Source organism: Trichosurus vulpecula, chromosome 1, assembly GCF_011100635.1.
Source record: "Trichosurus vulpecula isolate mTriVul1 chromosome 1, mTriVul1.pri, whole genome shotgun sequence".
NCBI lineage: Eukaryota > Metazoa > Chordata > Mammalia > Diprotodontia > Phalangeridae > Trichosurus > Trichosurus vulpecula.
The window spans coordinates 116,401,474-116,420,955 of record NC_050573.1 but is presented as its reverse complement, the minus strand read 5'-3'; the positions used below and the strand labels follow the sequence as shown (position 1 = coordinate 116,420,955).

Below are 19,482 nucleotides of genomic sequence, written 5' to 3'. Positions count from 1 at the left end.
ATTGACCACCTATGTGACCCCAAGTAAGTCACTTCCTCATTCTGGGCCTGTTTTCCTGATCTGCAAAATGAGGGATCCAGACTTGTTAATCCCTAAAGTCTTTTAATCATTTGGCCACCACATCTGGAGAGTAGCTAGAAAGTTGAGGTCCCCCGAACTTGCTTTTTAAATGTTTTGATGACTGTATTTCAATACACTGGTTTCCTTTGTAGTGTTCAGTATTTTACTTTATGCATTTAAGAACATCATTCCGGAAAGACGTCCATAGGCTTCGCGCGACTGTCAATGAGGTCTAGTCCACCAAAAAAAAAAAAAGATGCAAAAACCCCGCTCCAAAGCCGATTGGAATTAATGCAAGGGGAGGAGGGGAAGTGAGGGGAGGGGTGCATTCTCTATATGCATATTAGCAGATTTTGAGGATGCGAAGTAATTAATTGCCTGTTGAGAAGTTTACTGTCTGTTTCTAAGTTTAAGTCACTCATACATTGCTCATCCCTAAATCCATCCAGGTAGAAGGTGCTAAAATTTGAATTTTTATCTTTTCACCTATTTGTCCAGGGAAAATGCCACACACGCCTCCTCTCCACCGGATAATCCGGCAAATCACCCTGGTCTCAACAGAGAAGGAATTTGAAAGCCTCCTCTCCCCAGCTGGACCCAAGGACTAGCCCTGGAGCTGTAATAAGAATGCCCCTCTTTTTGGTCACCCTGGGAGCCGCTGGCCAATATCTCACGTGCCAAGAGCAGCTATAGTGAGAAGATAGCAACAACGAGCTCTCCTCTCTGGATCACTTTAATTCAAGCTACCTCCGGAGAGAAGCCTGGGGGCTAACCCTCTAAAGTTTCTGTTAGAGGCAGAGCAAAGGGTGAATGTGAAAGGATTCGGTTCTAAATTTTACTTTCTCACATAGAGAGGACTTTTCTATAGCTGCAGAAGTAGGCATTTCCTGAAGCTCACGAAGTCTCACCTTTAATAAAGAGTAGAATTCTCATTTTTCAAAAAGTTGAAGGCTAGGATCTCCAACCGGCATCAGGAATGCAGATGGAGAAGGGAAACCCCGTTAAACTCCCAGGTTAACGTGACCTAATTTTGAAGGATAGTTATGTAAGCGAGTTCCCAGTCTCCCCTCCCTCTCCCTCAACCCCCGTCAACAGTTGCAAACGTGAAATGTCTCGCCTGTTTTTTTTTTTTTTTTTCCTTTCCTCTTCTTTATAACCGAAGCACAAAGCGGAGGGAGCCCTGGGCGCAAGCAAACGGATTTAACTGCCTTCTACGCCCCTTCCCCACCCACCCACTCCGGGGTCTGGGGCGGTTTCGATCCCCAAAGGAAAGATCTATGAGGCGGCGACAGCGGCAGCTCCAGTGGCCGCATCCTTCCTGCAACTCGGCTTTTGCCTCTTCCCTCCTTCTCACCGGTTCCTCTATCTCTACTCCACGTGGTCAGGATCAACAGTTTGCCGAGCTCATCAGTGACACCTTGAACTTTTCATAAAGAAAAGGGGCATTTCCCTTACGAGACGCACACGGTCCGGCGGCGGGGATGCACCAGCACCCGAGCCGTACTTAATATTCAATGATCTCGCTCTACACTTCTCGCAGAAATTCCACCGGGTCCGTTACTGAGATCACACTTTTAAGTTAATTTCCCTCCTCCTCCCCTCCCTTCACACCACCCCCTCCCTCTAATTGCAAATAAACAGCGCGTGTTTAGGGGTATTTCTTTCCCTCTTTTAAAAAAAAAATGTTTGCGAAGCGTCTCTAGAGGGGTAAGAATTTCAGTTTGCAACTTTCCGCGGAATACGAGACCCGGGTGGAAGAGCTGGTGGTGGTATCGTATGCAAATACGCATGCTGACGTTAGAGATCATGTGGGTTTTGGCGTAGATTCCCCACTGATCGAGGGATTTTTTTTATCCCCCTTTTTTTTTTCCTTTTTTTTTGGGGGGGGGGTTGCCACCGTCTTCTCGTTTAGGGCATTCTTATTAATTAGTATCATTTTAAACCACAGAATCGGATCCGGTTCTACGGTGCGGACTGGGGGACCGGTGGGTGTGTGTGTGTGCGAGTGTGTGTGGAGGGGGGTGGCTGGTGGTGCTGGTGGTGGTGGTGCTGGTGGTGATTGGGGGGGGGGGTGTAGAAACAGCCAGAGTTCCATTTTGGAACGTTCGCGCAGTGTCTCCGCGTTCCAAACCCGTGTCTCCGCGTTCCAAAGCCCCGGTGCAAGGTAAGAAACTTCCCCCCTCGCTTCCCCTCGCCGCGGCCGAGCGGCGCCCCCCCTCCCCCTCCCTCTCCCTCCTCCTCCTTCCTCCTCCTCCTCCTCCTTCCTCCTTTCCTCCCCGGCGCTGAAATCTCGCACACTTCTAACTGCTCGCTGCACCGGGAGCACCTCCGATCGCCGGCGACTCCGACCCAACTTTCCCACCGGCGGCGGCAGCAGCGGCAGCGGCGGCGGCGGCTCCTTAAAATGTTTTGTTAATAGCACTTGGCTGGCTTTTAGAAAAGGGGGGGGGGAAGCAGAAGGAAAAGGGAGGAGGGTTTGGCATTTTAATTATCATCATTATTATTATTATTTTTAGGGAGCAAGAGCCAGCGGGGGGTGGGGTGGACGTTAATTTTTTTTTCTTTCTCCAAATCTTGACGACAAGTTTTGGGTAATGGGGGGAAAAGGAGGAGGAGGAAGGGGGGGCAGAAAAAACATGTCTACGTTTCCCTATGTCGACATAAGCCACAAAAAAATATGGCGTCCGCTTTCGACAGGGCGTTACGTAGACGCGACTCTTGCTGGCTGTATTTATTTATTTATTTATTCATTCCTGCCGCGGCCGTCTCTTCCCCCCCCCCTTGCCCCCCCCCACTCCCGAGTCCCGGGGAAACTGCGGGTCTTTTGTGCAGCGAGCGAGGCTCGGAGGGGGGCTTGACCCCATCCCCGCCGTGTGTGTGTGTGTTTTTAATAGTTAAATAGGTTGCACGCTTCTCTGTGTGTGTTTTTCCCTTTTCTCCCCCTTTCCCTGTGACGGTTTGTCGTAATGTGGTGGCAAGAATCATGCATGACGCGGTGGGTTGTTGCAGCAGGGAGATAGGAGAGAGAGGGAGAGAGGAAGCCACAGCAACAGATAAATGGGCAGTGGACCCTGTCACTGTTTCCAACTCAGGTGGCACCCGGAGAGGGGTGTGTATGTAGTAGTAGAGGAAGAGGGTTGTGGTGCGTGTGGGAGGGGGGTGGGAGAGCCTTCACTTGCCCCTATCCCGGCTCTTGTTTCTTCCGCACTCCCCCCCTCCCCGTTTAACTTTACACCCTCGCCCATGCTCCCCACCCTCCACCTAAAGCTGGTGCTTTTAAAAAGTGCCCCTCACAAAAGGTAATCCAAGTTGCTGTTCCTAACTCCCTTCCCAAGACTTGTTATTATACCAGCTTTGCAGACCTCCCTTTCCAAGCCGCTTTGCAGAAGACGAGCAGAAAGTTTTAAACAACAAATATCACATGTATCCCCCACCCCACCCCTTTCCTTTATTTTATTTTTTTTTCTTTTTCTGTGCCTTTAATTGTTAGTGACTGAAGTCTGGAAGGAGAAGGCTTGTTGTCTAGGCGGGGAAGAAAACTTGCTTCTCAGGAAGGAAAGTTGTGATTTGCTGGATTGATTGACTTCAAAGCCGTGTGGGGGTCTCTGCCCTCAACTCTTTCCTGGCTGGTTCCTTTTTTAGAGTGTGTTTCATCAAGTATTTTGTGCCTGGTAGTAGCCAGGCCTTTTGTGTGCTTTTTCTTTCCTTTTTGTGTGTGTGTGTGTGGGAACCGAAGAATCTAGCCTGTTGCCTAGCCCCTCTTTTAAAGGGTCGGTGGCCAGGTTTGAGTCCCCATAGCCCTCAGTGCTTCCTAGGCCGCCAAAGGTCATTGGCCATCACCGTTCTTTGTTTTCGGTTTCTTATCCAGTCCCTCAGGTTCCTGAGCATCTTAGAGGTAAAGCACCAAAGAGAACCTCCCCCTCCCACTGAAAACTGTCATGTTAAGCATTGAAATGTGTGTATAGAATGGTAGAGGGTGAGATCTCTGTCCTGATTTCAGCCTGAAAGTAACTCTATGTTTGTAAAAGAAATCAGTTTGGGCAGCCTTATCCTGGGGCAGTACTGCCCCAAAGCACTGGATGACAACCAACTGGAATAAATAACTTGTAAAGTAGCATATTTAATATTGAAAATAGATTTAATGGACTCTGCATTTGGTTGAGTAGAACTGATAGGAAGAGTTGATTTATGTGATGAAATATATATAATAAATGGATGTATATGTATACATCATATGAGAGGGCTAGAGAAACAAGCGTAAAAAAGCAAATGAATGAGATTGAAATTGGCCACTAACTGTAGCTGGACTTGTGGTCTGTCTGCAGGGTGTTCTTGCCCTGTTCAAGGGCTCCCTGGTTGCTCCTCAGTTTAGGAATGTAACTTTCCTTCTGGCCAGATGTAAGGTCAGCTGTGCCTCTACCTGAAGTTATTACCCTATGGGAGAATACTTCAGGAGGCCAGTCTTTTATTTTTAAACAGTAACATTAGTCCCCATTCAAAATATAAACTCAAAACACACAGATCTTTATTAGCCCAAAGGAAATGTATTCACTTTACAGAGATACAGAGTTTATGATACGATTTTTACTGCACATTTCATATCGCTTTTCTGTACATGAGGCCTTGCCTCTCTTTTCACCTGTCTTCCCCCATTACCTTGTACTGAGGCCACTTGGTGGCATGGTGGATAGAGCCCAGAATTTGAAGTCAGAGCCTCAGAGGCTGACTAGCTATGGTTTCCTAGGCAATTCACTTAACCACCCTTCCCATTAATCTGTAAAATGGGGATGATAACCGAGTGAGAAAATGTATGCAAAGCCTTTTGTAAACCTTAAAGCATAACGTGTATGAATTATATGTATATATTTTCTCCTAATAGAATGTAAACTTATCGAAGACAGGGGAGGTTTCTTTTCTGTCTTTGTGTGTCTTGCACCTGGCATGATAAATGCTTGTTCATTGATGTTTAGAGGAGATACCTTTTTTCACAAGATGATAAACATAGGGCAGGAAGGTATTTCAAAGGTTATTTAGTCCAACACCCTTATTTTATAGATAAGGAAACTGAGGCCCCAGGAGTTTCAGTGCCCAGGGCCACCATCGTAGTATGTGTCCAAAGAAAGAATTAAACAGACCTGCCAACCCTAGTGTCATATGTCTTTTCATTGTACCACATTTGCCTCTTCCCATGTGGGCCAGCTGCTGGTTCAGCAGCTAAGGGCCCCCCCCACAACCGCATGCCTTGCAGGGCCTCTTAAACTTTTCTACTTGACACCTCTTTGTATGGGGTCACAACCCACAGTTTAATAAGGTCTGCCTAGAGAAGCTGACCCTCCCAGTTTCCTCTATACTTCTTCCTGCTTTAATAGTCTGATGCATTCATTGATGGATCCTGTATATCTGGAAGACTGAGGCATATTGGAAAGTGGACATCTAGGAGGAGAATCACAAAACCTCAAGAGTTGAAAGGGACCTCTGAGACCACTGAGATCAGCCCTTGTGTACATAGGAAATCCCTCCACAACGACCCCAACAAGTGGCCAATTCAGTCAGTGCTTAAAGAATGGCATTGGTGAGAAACCCTTTATATCCTGAGACAGACCATTCCATTTTTTTTCCACAACCCTAATTATTAGGAAGAAGGAGGTGGGAGAAAGCAATAGCTTGTATTTAAACAACCCTCCCTCCCCCCCCCCCCCCACTCTGCCCAGCAGCCGGACATCAGGAGAATTTGCCCAGCCTGCTTAAGGGAGGAGAGCTCTTTGTAAACCTTAAATCACTGTGTAAATTCTGGCTCTTAGTACTGGTCTAGCCCTGCTTCTCCCTCAAGTAGGTTTTGGATAGATCCACACTTAGGTACCTTGGACCGAAGAGAACACAGTAGAGGATGAAGGCCTGGGTACTGGGATGGTTCCTTTTTTATCATCAAGTATTTTATGCTTGGTATTAGTCAGGCTTTAACAGTTGGTAACAATCTGCTCTTCTCTGACAATAGTGCTGGTAGAGCTGAACACGCTAGAAAGTGTCTGGCAGCATGGTGCGATGGAAGGAGAATGAGATGAGCTGCTGGGAGGCCTAGATTCTAGTAGTGGCTCTGCCGCCGGATTTGCTGTGTGACCCTTAGCAAATCCCTTCAGCTCCATGGGCTTCAGTTTCCTCAGCTCGTAAATGACGGAAAGGACTAGAATGGGGGTCTCAACCTTTTTTTGTTTCGAAGACCCTTTTTGGCAGTACGGTGAAGCCTGTGGACTCGTGTCTCAGAATGATGGTTTTAAATGCACAAAATAAAATACATAGGATTGCAAAGAAACTAAAGCAATGATCAAAGTATTTTAAAAGAACAAGTTCCCGGACCTCAAGTTAAGAACCCCTGAATTAGATGGTGTTTGAGAACCTCTTCACTGTGGCAATCTATGGTTTTCAATTACTTTACCTCCCAGAAGTGTAGTAGAAGAGATTTTGACCTGCTCCTTACTGTGTATTTGACCTTGAACAAATCAGTTCCTATCATTGAACCTCATGGGGGTGGGGGGGTCAGACTGAGTGATCTCCAAGACCCTCACATTCTATGTGTAAATTTCTTCCTAACATGAATTTGTACTGTGGTACTCACACTACTTTTGGGGTGTGTGAAATCTCAGCCAGTTTCTTTGAGTCAAGAACAAAGCATCAAAATAAATAAACATGAGGCATTGATTAACGATAGTTAAGGAGACCTTCGATGTGCTGTGTCATGGGAAAACCCAGGCAGGCCACTCTTTTGAGAATGCCCAGCTATTCTTTCTCCCCTACCCACCTAACTTCTGAAAACGTATGGTATTAACCGTTTCAAACATTTCCCCATGGATTTTTTCTAGTGCTCGTGCTTGTGGTGGCACCTTAAAAGGCTGGATTAGTCATCTTTCTTTAAATGCTGAAGGTGGAAAGAACACTGAAAGGTCCTTGGGGAGGAGGAAGGGGTCCAGATGTGATTTCATTGGTGATGGAAGCTCTTTTTACCTATGTAGATCAGCACTTCAATCTTAGTAGTCCCCTAGAGGCACTGCGTAGTTAAGTGACTTAGCCACGGCCACTCAGCCTAGTATGTGTCCACCTTGATCGGACTGGCACCAGGTCATCCTGACTTCATAGACAGCCCTCTATCCACTATGCCACTGAAAGAGCCTTCTTAAAACATCATAATTCTCTTAAGGCCAAGGATGCTGTTATTCAGTGTGTGAGAGAGTTTAGCATGTGGATGACCTGAAAGACTATTTTACAAACACGCTCCTCCCACCATGTTGTCATTCAGTTTAGCCATCAAGGCCGCTTCTGATCTGTCCTTCCTCCTCCTTTTAGTTTGTGTTTAAAAATCCTTTGCACTGATTAAACTTTGTTGCACTGTATTTTCCATTCTTTACAATATGTAGCAAAAATTGGTAGCTTAAGGGATGCTCATGCCCTTGATACGAGTGAGATCAATATGAAGCAATATAATATGGTTGTTAGGATCCCATGCTTCTGGTGTTTAGTAGTAGTATGACCTGTGGGCTTCTCTGAGGCTCAGTTTTGACATCAGTAAAATGGGTTAATAGTGTCTACTTCATGGTGTTGTTCTAAGGATCAAATGTGATAATATGAATAAAGCACCGTATGAATGTCAGCCCTTACTCTGTCACAGTGTTGCTAGCAAGCCTTAACCCTGCAGTGTTGGCCCCCTGGGTGGGGATGGAGGTCTTTCTTAAATGGGTGGGTTTGGTTTGGAGTAGGAAAGGATAATCGATTTGTCTGAAGGAGCGAGATCCAAACCAAAGACATGCTTCTGTGTTGAATGGGAACATCTTACAGAGCTGTGATCTGAACTGTACACCACCTCAATCGAACAGAATGCTGTTAGTTGGCATAGTTGCCACCTGCCAAAATTGTGGACTTTTGTTGGTTGGTGAAAGAGATCCACTTTGGAGGGGAGTGTCTTTTTTTTTAAACAGAGAAAAGAAAAACAAACTTTTAATTGCTTTTCCTTTCAATACAATACGCTTTTCCAGAGCAGATTTAAATATAGGTACAGTATTTCAAATCTAGAAGCAGATGGATAAATAGGGGTAGTGGCTGAGGAGCTCTGGGAGTCATGGGATCACAGATTTAAATCTGGAAAGATTCTCAGAGGCCATCTAGTTCAACCCTGTCATTTTATAGTGAAGGAAACTGAGGCTCAAAAGTTACTTTCCCGAGGTGACACATTTCATTAGAAAGGCCTATATTCTAGTCCTGGCTCTTCTACCAACTTCCTACTTGAGCTTGGTTCACTGCAAGTGTTAATACAGACTATTTGTGCCTGACCCGTGGTAGAGCCTTCCAAGCTTGAACTGATCCAACCAGCCACAGTTGGCCACACTGTACCTTGACCCCAGCCTAGTGATATCGTTTTGGTTCTCCTCTAGAACAAAGGACAACAACCAACCAACTTAACCTTGGACAAGTCATTTTAATTCCATTCAACAAAGGTTTGTTTGTCAAATACCTACCCTTTGCAATGCACTGTCCTGGGTGCTAGGGTCACACAGCCAGAAAAAACAAGAAAAATCCAGACTCTTCCCTTAAGGAGCTCACATTCTATTGAGTTTGGGAAGAAAACATTTATACATATAACTTCAGTGCCAGGTAATTAGAGGAAGAAAAAAGCACTGAAAGGTGGAGGGAGGGGTTGGATGGGGGGAAGCTGGAGCTGAGCCTCGAAAGAATAGAAGGATTCTGGAAGTCAAAGAAGAGGAGGAGATGCATAGTGTGGAGAGGTGGAATCACTACTGGCCCAGCAGATCTCATTTCTGCAGTCCTCAGTTTCTTTATCTGTAACATGAAAGTGTTGGACAAGATAACTTCCAAGGTGTTTTCCAGCCCTAACAATCTATAGATGACTCAGATACGGGGTGTTAAAAAAATAATTCATTTCAACAAATTATTTATCAAGTAAATACCTATTCAGTACTTGGGATAAATGCCAGGAGACAAAGTTTAGACAAGACTTGGTCCCAGCCCTCCCAGAGCTTCTAGCATAGAAGGAGGGTAAGACACATACACAGGTAACTATGATCAGTCAGTCAACAAACAGCATTTATGAAGACCTTGCATAGCCCTCCCTCACTCAAATCAAAGTCAACTGCAACTCATGTCTTCATTTTCCTGATGTCATGGTCCTCGTTGAAAACGAAGGACTAACAACTATGTGCCACCAATTGGTGATACTCAGTAATGTATCATAAGTATTTTAGAGAGGTGCAAAATGACCAGTATGAACTGAAGGGGGAAAGGGGAGAAGCAAGCTTAGATCTGTGATTACTGCAGAGAGGGGTAACACAGTAAAGGTCTTCTGGAGTGGGTGGCATTGGAATTGCCGTTTAAACAATGGGGTGGGCTGGTGAAGCTGGTGAAGAGGAGGAAGAATGACATGCTAGGTATAGGAAGCTTTGTGGAGCAAACAGCATGGAAGTAGAGACTGTTGTTTTCAGTTGTGCCTTACTCTTCTTGGCAAAGATACTAGAGTGGTTTGCTATTTCCTTCCCCAGCACATCTTCCAGATAAATAACTGAGGCAAACAGGGTTAAGTGACTTGTCCAGAATCACACAGCTAGTAAGTGTCTGAGGCCAGATTTGAACTCGGGAAGATGAGTCTTCCCAACTTCAGGAAGGGAACCAGCAGGGAAAACAGCAGTTTGGGTGGAAAGTAGACTGTGACAGCGAGCAGATTCAGAACTAGGAATTATGGTACCTGGGGCAAATTTAGTGGAGCAGAGGATGTGATATCAAATTGTTCCTCAAAGAGCTAGGACCTTGTTCCTATGGGATTTGGAAAAGAAAGTAGGCCCCTGTGAGAAGGCTTCCATAGTGACGAGATCCTGGCAGTGGCAGCCTGGGGAGCATTTGCATGCTTCTAGCAGCACACGCAGGACTGAGGAGAGGAGCTGTTGCCTCTGTCCACTCTCTTGACAAAGCCCCATTTGCGTGTTGCCCCTCCCCCACCCCGCCCCATTAGTTGCTGCTCTGGAGGAGAGATTAGGCTGGAAAGATCATGGGAATTACCACTGAACTCCAGGTCCTTCTTGGTGTGCTGGGATAACTGGACTAGGCAATGTCTGCAGAAACCTATTTTGGTAAATATTTGTGTTTATCGTACAAATATATATAATGCGTACAATGTATAAAACGTATAATACAGCATGTTTGTGTTGAGGACAGGAGTCGGTTCAGATCAATGTTTCAGAGAGGTTAAGGAAAAACATCCTCAAGTCCCACTGACGTTTTCTCCTCTGCCCACCCATGGATGTCCCCTCCACATGGCCCTCTCTTGCCACGGGTCTGGCTCCCCATCTATGTGTAGATGAAGAGCCATGCACACCCCGTTTTCTGGCTGTACGTTCAGCATTCTCTCCAATCTAACATTCCCATTATAACCTAAGAGAAATGGAGCAGAAAGAAGCAGAGCTTTTTAAAACATGCTTTTAAAAAGCCTTGCAAACGGCCTTGGTTACAAGTCTAATAGGCAGTGGGGTGCGGTGGAAAGAACGTGGAACAAGACGTCAGAGTTTGGATCCGGGTTCTACTCCTTAAGTAGCCGTGTGACTTCGGAGGGAAACACTCACTCAGCCTCTTCGGGCCTGGGCTTCCTGTTCTGGAAGATGAGGGACTTGGGGTACATGAACTCCAAAGCGCCTTCCTGCTCTCAATCCTAAATTCATATGTTTAAACATGAGGCTTTTTCAGCTGTTATTAGAGGATCATAGATTAGCTAGAAAGGAACTTAGAAGCCACCTACTCCAACCTTCTTATTTTATAGAAAGAGGCATAGATTTGTTATATGACTCAGGCTGCTGAGGGCTTAGACCTGGAGTCTGGAAGACCCAGCTTCGAATTCTGCATAGCTGTGTGACCTTGGGCAAGTCACTTAACTGCTGTCTGCCCCTGGTTTCCCTCATCTGTAAGATGGGCATAATAATAACCACTCCCATGCAGGGTTGTTATAAGGAACAAATGAGCTAATGATTTAAAATACTTAATAATACCTGGCACGCAGTAAGCGTCATATAAATGTTAGCTCTTGTTATTATTATGACTACCTGCTATAAAATGAGATCATTTTCATAAAGCATTTTGCAAACTTTTAAAAGCTCTATATGAATGCCAGCTTATGTTATTTAAAATGACTTGTCCAAGGTAAATGGAAGACTTAGGATTTGAACTCAGGTCCTTTGACCCCAAGTCCAGCATTCTTCCAATGGCACCGTGTTCTCTCTTAGTTGATAGAAGAACGATCCCCTAGGGATGACATTGAACTCTTTTGTTCCCTCTCTAGTTTGAAGCTGTCTCCGGAGTCCAAAGAACCACACTAGTAGAAACACCTGAAAATTGGGATGCTGGGTTGTGGAAGGGGGAGGGGGAGTGACCAGCCCTGTTGGTGTTTTTATACAATAAAAGAGGATCACTGTAATTGAGAGCCCTTGAATCATAATGCTTCCAGTCTATAGATCTCCCCAGCTGCAGAGCCATTTAGTTAAATGGTATGTAGAATTCCTTTCAGTCAATATTACCTTCCTGCTGTTCTTAAAATATGTGAATACTGCTAAAGCCAGCCAAACAACAAAACCCCCTCCTACACTCCTGGCCCCAGTTTGTGTTCGGAGAGTACCCAAGGGACCACTCAGGGCACACTAGGACAAGGGGCAAGAAAAGAGGGTGGGAAGGGAATGAATTTCCAGATCATTTTCGTTTTCCTTTTGTTTTTGAAACTTGCTTCTTCGGGACTTTTTGTAAACAGTGCAAGCAGGCCAGAAGACAGGTATGATCATAGAACCTCAGAATTCTGTAACTGAAAGAACCTTCAGGAGCCATCTAGAACCCAACCTGAACAAGAATGCAGTCTAGAGCATTTCTGACGAGTGGGCATCAGGAGGGAAATGTGGTACAACGCAAAGAACACTTTGGTGGTCAAGGAACTGGGGTTCGAATCCTACCCATGTGACATCGGCCAGGTTACTTAATATGCCTGGGCTTCAGTTTGCTCATCTATAAATTGTACTAGATGGCCTCTGAGGCCATCATTCCATCTCTTGATCTATGAACCTATGAAATCACTTCTGCTTGAAGTTCTCTAGTGAGGGGGAATCCATTGCCTCCTAGTTCAACTTAGGGACTGCTCTCATTGTCAGGAATTTCTCCCCAACTTTAGGCCTGAATTTTCCTCTCCGTATCTTCCAACACCCCATTGTTCCTGATTCTGCCCTCTGGGGCCAAGCAGAACTACTCTAACCCCTTTTCCACATGATGGACAGCCTTTCAAGTATTTAGAGGCAGCTATGATAACTCCCCACCCTACCCCAGGCCATGATCATCTTTTAATAGAATCTCCCTCCATCAGAAAAAAAAAAATCTCAATGGGAGCTAGAAAGGCCCTAAAATGCTCACAGGGTGAGATCTGGAAGTGATGAGAGCTAGGAAGGTTAGTTTTGCCTTTTTTTTTTTTTGAGGTGGAGGGTTGTAAACCTGACAACTGGGAGGGGAAGGAAGCCCATTGACCTAGGAGCAGGCCAGGGATCCTGGAGGGGAGGGGCAGGCTGGGAATTCAGATTTGGACAGCAAGATGGCCTGCTGTTTTCTTCAGAGGAACTTAGTATAATAAAATTGGATTCTAAGAGTGCCATGAACTTATGCCAAAAACTAGGAGATCCTGACTGTTTTATGTTGTTTCCAAGAGAAAGGGCACTTAGGTCAACATAGCAATATATTGCAAGTGGACTTGATTGTCCTGTGGGCTGAAGTTGTAAATTCAGGGAACCAAGTACCAAGTTGAGATTGAAGTTAGACGTAGTTTGATTTATTTAAGTAATTTTTAGAGAGGTATAATTTCATTGGTCTGGGCATTTCCCTCGCCTGGTGCAAATTGCAGCACATTCTCCCCTCTGTTTTATGAGTTGCTGTGGCCAAAAAACCCCTATATTCTCTGGTAGCCAGCCTACTGGTGAGGGAAAGGAAGTGCCCACTTTATTAAGTGCCCACTTTGTGCCAGGCACTGTGCTAAGCCCTTTACAGATACCTCATTTGATCCTCATAACAACCATGGGAAGGTTTTTTACAGTTTTACATTTTACAGTTGTGGAAACTGAGGCAGACAGCAGTGAGGTGACTTACCCAGAGTCATACATCTAGTGTCTGAGGCTGGATTTGAACTTGGGTCTTCCTGACCCCAGACCTAATCCTCTTTTCACTGCTTCCTCTTGACTACCTATATCAGGGTGCATTTGAACCCTGGTCTCTATGACTCCTAAGTGTCTAGCACTCTGTGCAGTAAACTTTCCCTGCCTCTCACTTTTAAGACCCACCAGAACCTGCATTTCACCGGCTTTACCTTCAAGAACCAAAGTCACTCCAAGCTTGTCTCTCAAGGAAAGATGAAAAGCTACCCTCCCTTCCTTCCCTTGCAGAGGTAGGAGAATATGAATGTGGAATACAGCTGTACACCATCAAACTTGATTGCTACATTGGTTATCTTTGTTGAAGTACTTTCTCTCCCTTTCACTTAATTTGTTTTTTGGGGTGGAGGTAGGGGTGTGAAGGATGGAACATTGGTTTGGTGATGGGGAATATATACAGAAATGAAGGGGATGTAAAAACAAAATACATCCCTAAATTTCTTTGAAAAGAAACTGAGGGGAATAAAGGAATTAGGGTTAGTACCGCCATACCTTGCTGAGCCATGAGAATAAGACTTTAGTAAAGGAGTACAGGGTGATTTAAACCCTTTAAAAGCAGAATTTCCTGCCCTCAGGTCCTACACGTAGGTGTGTGTAGTGTAAGCCAACTATGTTGGCCTATAGTGGCCTCTCTTTTCCTCCTTTTCTGATGCCTTATCATAACACTGTCAAATGGTTCAGCATCAGAAACAGATATGATTTTATTAGTGAAAACAGCATTTAAAAAGGATACATCTGCTTTACAGCTTCACTCAGAGGACAGTGGGACCTTTCCATCTGGCTTAGAGCTGAAATCTCCTACATGTGTTGTCTCTCCCACTAAAATGTGAGCTCCTTGAAAGCAGGAATTGTCTTACTCCTCCATATCCTCCAGTGCCCAGCACAGGGCCTTGAATATAGTAAATACATGCTTTTTCTTTCTTTCATTTCTTCCTTCCTTCATTTGTCAAACCTCACCTCTGGCAGACCCAACCCCACGTAAAAGGCTTTCCCTACAAATCCTGTTAACTGTCAGGACCTGCTTTTCCTAAGACTTGAGAGGTCCGGGTTGGCTGGTGACAAAATTTTGAGCCACAACAATTCCCAGACGTCCTGCCAAGTTGTACAGGTTTTGTGGTGTGCTTGGAGAAAATCAGAGAGGAGAAATAGGTAATAGGCCTAATTTCTTGACCTGGTTGTTGCTCCCAAATTGGTTGATATTAATTCCCCCCCCCACTTAGCTAGTTAGTCTTTGCTGCCCAGTTTTTACATTCTGCTTTTTAGATGAAATTCTCCCCAATCAGCCCAGCTGAATGACCTCTCTCCGTCTTCCAGACTTACATTGGAAGTGACCTCTTCTCAGAGTTGGAACAAAGACACCTTACCCAACAGATACCTAAACATCCCCAGCAGGTAGTCCTCACCAAACCTTTGCTTGGCTACCTCTCAGTGTGGCCCATTGCACTTTGATTTTTTTGTTTTTGTTTTTTGAAATTATTTTTTATTGTATTCTAAACTTAAGAAATAAAACAAACATTTCTATAACATAGAGGGATAGGAAAAAAAAGACGATTGGACTCATATGAAACTTTGGGATGATTCTTTTCACTGACTGTCTTCCCCAAGTCTAGGATGGAGAATTCCAGAAAGATGACCATGCATCAGCTTCCTGGCCTCTTTCAGCTCAAATCCCACCTTCTGCAGGAGAGTCATTCCCAAACCCCCCACCCCCATCTGCATTCCACCCCCACTGCTAGTGCCTTCCCTCCAAGGTTAACATCCATCCATTCTGTATATATCTAGAATGTAGTTCATTATTTACATAGTCTTCCCATTAGAATGTATGTTCCTCGAGGGCAGGGACCTTGATTTTTTGCTTTTCTTTGTGTCTTCAGCACTTAGTCCCTGGCACAAAGTAAGTGCTTAATAAACGTTCATGACTCACTCATTCAGATGGTTAGGAATGCCTTCCTTACATTAGATCTAAATCTCTGTCATCAGCTTCCATTCATCCCTGCCAGTTCTGCCTTCTGCCACCAAGCAGAACAAGCCTCACCCAGACAGGTTGTTGTTGTTCAGTTGTTGCAGTCATGTCTGACTCTTTTGGACTCATTAGGGGTTTTCTTGCCAAAGACACTGGTGTGGTTTACCATTTCTTTCTCCAGCTCATTTTACAGATGAGGAAACTGAGGCAAACAGGGTCAAGTGACTTGCCCAGGGTCACACAGCTAGTACATGTCTGAGGCAAGACACAGATGAGTCTTCTTGACCCTAGGTTCTTTAGCCAATTCTCCACCTAACTGCCCCAAACCCAAGCTGCCATATATAACAGCCCTTCAGATATTAGGAGGAGTCTGTAATGTTCCCTCCCACCCAAGGTTTCTCCCCTCCAGTTTCAGTGGCTCGTCTTCTTCCAGCTGATCTTGTGGTGTGATTTCCAGTCCTCTCACCATCCTTATTGCTCAGTATGGCCCTCAGTGTCTCTCCTGCTCGGCGGGTGATGGATCATCTCGTAACTTTGCATTGATATTTCACTTTTCCGGGCAGATGCTTTGTGCTCCTTGAGAACAGAGACTGTCTCATTTTTCTCATTGTATCCTCAGCACCTCAGCACAGAACAGGCATTTAATAAATGTTTGTTGATTGATGTGTTCTCTAGATTCTTCCATGGCTGGGACTGGTTTTTATACAAAGTACCTTCCACTGGGAGGTCAGGGCACATAGTGGCTAAAGAGCTGGCACATCCTAGTTGCATGACCTTAAGCAAGTCACTAACCTTCTTCTCTAGACCCCAAGTGTGCAGCTTAAGTCAGATTAAAATGAAATCAGGAGATATTTAGCAAAATAAATAAAAATATAATAGAGCACAGATAATGTTAACATGCTCTTTTCTAAGCCAGTATACAGCTAGCTGGGATCCTTATATACTATTTAGTGGCCCTGTTTCTATTGAGTTTTATTCCAACCTACATTGGTTTGGTATTTCTTTACCTGGGAATTCCTTGTACCAATGAAATCACAGATTCATCCCTGTCTTCCACAGAACCTAAGATAGCACCCTGGGTCAGGGAGATACTTAATACTCATTTGTTGAGTCATTGACATGCCTGAAAGATAAGTCTGCTTTCTTTATGAAAAGTTGATTCTTACTTATATCTTTTGTTTTTACCTTGCTTAGATTTCTCCCTGCATTCATCCCTTTCCCCCTCTCAGAGTGCTGTCCCTTAGGACATTTTTTGGGAGGAAGAGGAAAAAAAATCATTCACACCAGTCAATAATACGTTGAAAAAATTTTAACTTTATATGCAATGAAACTAGTCAGACCCCTTCACTTTATACAGAGGAATAGGGAGAGGGTACAGGGGTATACTTTCTGAGCAGTTGAGGAGTCAAAGGAAGACCTGGGTTTGAATATTGCTTGTGATACTCACAGGTTGTGTGACCTATGGGCAAATCACAATCTATCCTTGCCTCAGTTCTCTCATCTGTTAAATGGAGATAATACTATAGTACTTACCTGTTTGAAGCGCCATTGAGATTAGGTATGTAAAGGGTTTGGCAAACCTTCTAGCATTATCAAAATGTTAGCAGTCATTTCTGAGCTTCACCCTGGACTTGGGTGGACTTTGTAGGAGGCAGAATCAGCAGCCATCTGTGCCCCTGAGCCCACAGGCATCCTGCCATAGTGCATGCATCTCCTGCTTTTACAATCCATCAGCTCCTCTTGGCAGGAGCAGCAACATGTCTCAGAGACTCACAGTCTCCACTGTGTCTTGTGGTCTTGCCTTTTAATTAACTTGTTCTCCCTCTAGCCCTAAGTGGTGGACATGGGTTTGCCTATCTGTGTCTAGGCAAGAGCATGTTCAGGAGAGGTGGGGAAAGAACCTCTCCTCTCTTCTCTGTACAGTACTCAAGGCATTGCCTTCAGTTTCAGAAAGCTGACTGCCCACAATCTCAACAGTGGGGTCACAGTCTGCTTTTTGGACTCTGTGTCTGGGAATTCTTCCTGGCAGAGTCAGCTGGTTGGTAGAACAGTGCCCTGGGATTAAGGAGATCTGGGCTGATATCCAAGGTCCGTTACTGATTTACCGAGTGACTCAGGCAGGACAGTTGACTTCTCTGGAACTGCAAACTTGAAGGCTGGGTCAAGGCTGACCCAGCAGTTTTCTGTAGCACTGCATAAGTTACTGTTGGTTCCAGATCTTGAAGAGAGGCCAGAGCAGGGTGATTGACTGAGAGCTAGCTGAAAGAAGGGCCCTCTGTCCAGAGAGTCATGCCCAGACATCTGGGCCTGTGGGCTAGTACCCCACTGAAGGTCGACTGTCCTCAGTGAAGCCTTTTCGTAGGAGAGTACCAGCTAGTGAGTGCGTTACTACTCAGAAGCCACCTCCATTCCCAACACTTGGGTGAACTGACCCACTTTGGAAAATGGAGGCCAGGGCAGCCCTGTCCCTTTGGCCTGTAATTTAAGATCCGAGGTACTATTGCTTTTTAATTACTTGACATCTTCCATCCATGGAAGGCTCACTGACAGTCATTCTGGACTCACCGTGCCTGGAATCCTCATTACCATCACCGCATTGTGAGGCGCACACACAGTCACAATCATAGTGACCCAGTGTGGCGTGCCTCTGGTACTCACTGTGTGTACTACTGGTCCATTTTGGCATTTGATGATGCCCTGCTTTGTATTGTTTACTAATTGTTGTGTTATGTGTGTGCGTCGGCTCCCGGTCTATACCAGGGCGGGTCTTATCTTTTTTGTGACCCCTTTGGCAGTCTGGTGAAGCCTAATACTGCTGTGGTTTGTTGGCTGCATTCATAATGGAAGGAAATGCTAAATTTCAGTTAGAGGTCAGTATAAATAAAGATCTAATTTTTTCCAACCCAAGTTCATAGACACCCAGAGATCTTTCCATGGATGTCTTGTGGATTCCAAGTTTGAGAACCACTGATCTAGATAAGTTCCTTGAGCAAAGGGATTTTATTTCGTATTTCATGGGCTTATTGAATTTAATCAGGAGGGCCTGTCACAGTCCATTGAGGCCAGAGGTGTCAAAACTCATGGGCCTACAAAACTCCAGGTTGCTGCTTGAACCAGATTAAAATGTAACTGGGAAAGATTTAACCAAATAAGTAAAAATATTTTTTTTCCTAAGTCCATATGGGGCTCAGGGATCTGTTTCTATTTGAATTTGACAGTACTGTTCTAGGCCAGCTCCCTCAGTTTACAGATAGGCAGAGGTTAAGTGATTTGTCCAAAGTCACACGAGTAGTCAGCATTTGTAACCTCCCCAGAACCTAAGACTTTTATTGTTGTTGATGTTCAGTCTTTTTAGTTGTGTCTGACTCTGTGACTCCATTTGGGGTTTTCTTGCAAAGATAAACTAGAGTCATTTGCCATTTCCTTCTCCAGCTCATTTTACAGATGAGGAACTGAGACAAACAGGGTTAAGTGACTTGTCCAGGGTCACACAGCTAGTGAGTGTCTGAGGCTGGATTTGAACTCAGAAGATGAGTCTTCCTGATTCCAAGCCCAGTGCTCTGTCCACTGTGCCACCTAGCCGCCTATTGAACCCTAGACTAGGTTCTAATAACGTGGCCTTTGACAGCATAGCAGAATAGATAGGGACCTGACCTTGAAGCCAAGAAGACTTGGGATCGGATCTTCTCTCTGACACTAGCTAGTTCTGTGTTCCTGGACAAGTAATTTAAGCTGTTTCTTTACTTTCTTCATCTGTAAAACGAGAAGGTTGGACCTCTGAGGATTTGCTGCAGCTCTATCTGTGATAGAGTGGTGTGGCAGAGAGGATAAAGTAAGTGTTGGCTTTTCCTGCCTCCTCCGATATATACTAGTTGTGTGACCATTGGCAAGTCACATAAATTCCTTTTTTTTTTTGGAGGGGGGAAGGCAGGGCAATTGGGGTTAAGTGACTTGCCCAAGGTCACACAGCTAGTAAGTGTATCAAGTATCTGAGGTCAGATTTGAACTCAGGTCCTCCTGACTCCAGGGTCAGTGCTCTACTCACTGTGCCACCTATCTGTCCCAAGTCACATAAATTCTCTGGGTCATGGTAAATTCTCCAAGACCATATGGTACAGACTCCTAGCTGATCCACGTTGGTGAAGAGAGTTTGTCTACCCCTACCTAGTTTCTTGTGCTGCTGAAATTACAGGTCCACTCACCCCCATCCCTCAATACCGTGATGATGGTCAAAGAATT

The 19,482-nt window shown here is 44.9% G+C and overlaps 1 protein-coding gene across 2 annotated transcripts in view; it reads left to right on the top strand.

Annotated features, from left to right (window-relative positions):
* The first annotated feature begins 1,870 nt into the window (after positions 1-1,870).
* ZHX2 (zinc fingers and homeoboxes 2) overlaps positions 1,871-19,482 on the top strand; it is a 225,978-nt gene continuing 208,366 nt past the window's right edge. For both annotated transcript variants that reach the window (XM_036737197.1, XM_036737188.1), the window contains exon 1: positions 1,871-2,224. The gene's annotated coding sequence lies outside the window, so the exon portion shown is untranslated. The remainder of the gene's footprint in view (positions 2,225-19,482) is intronic.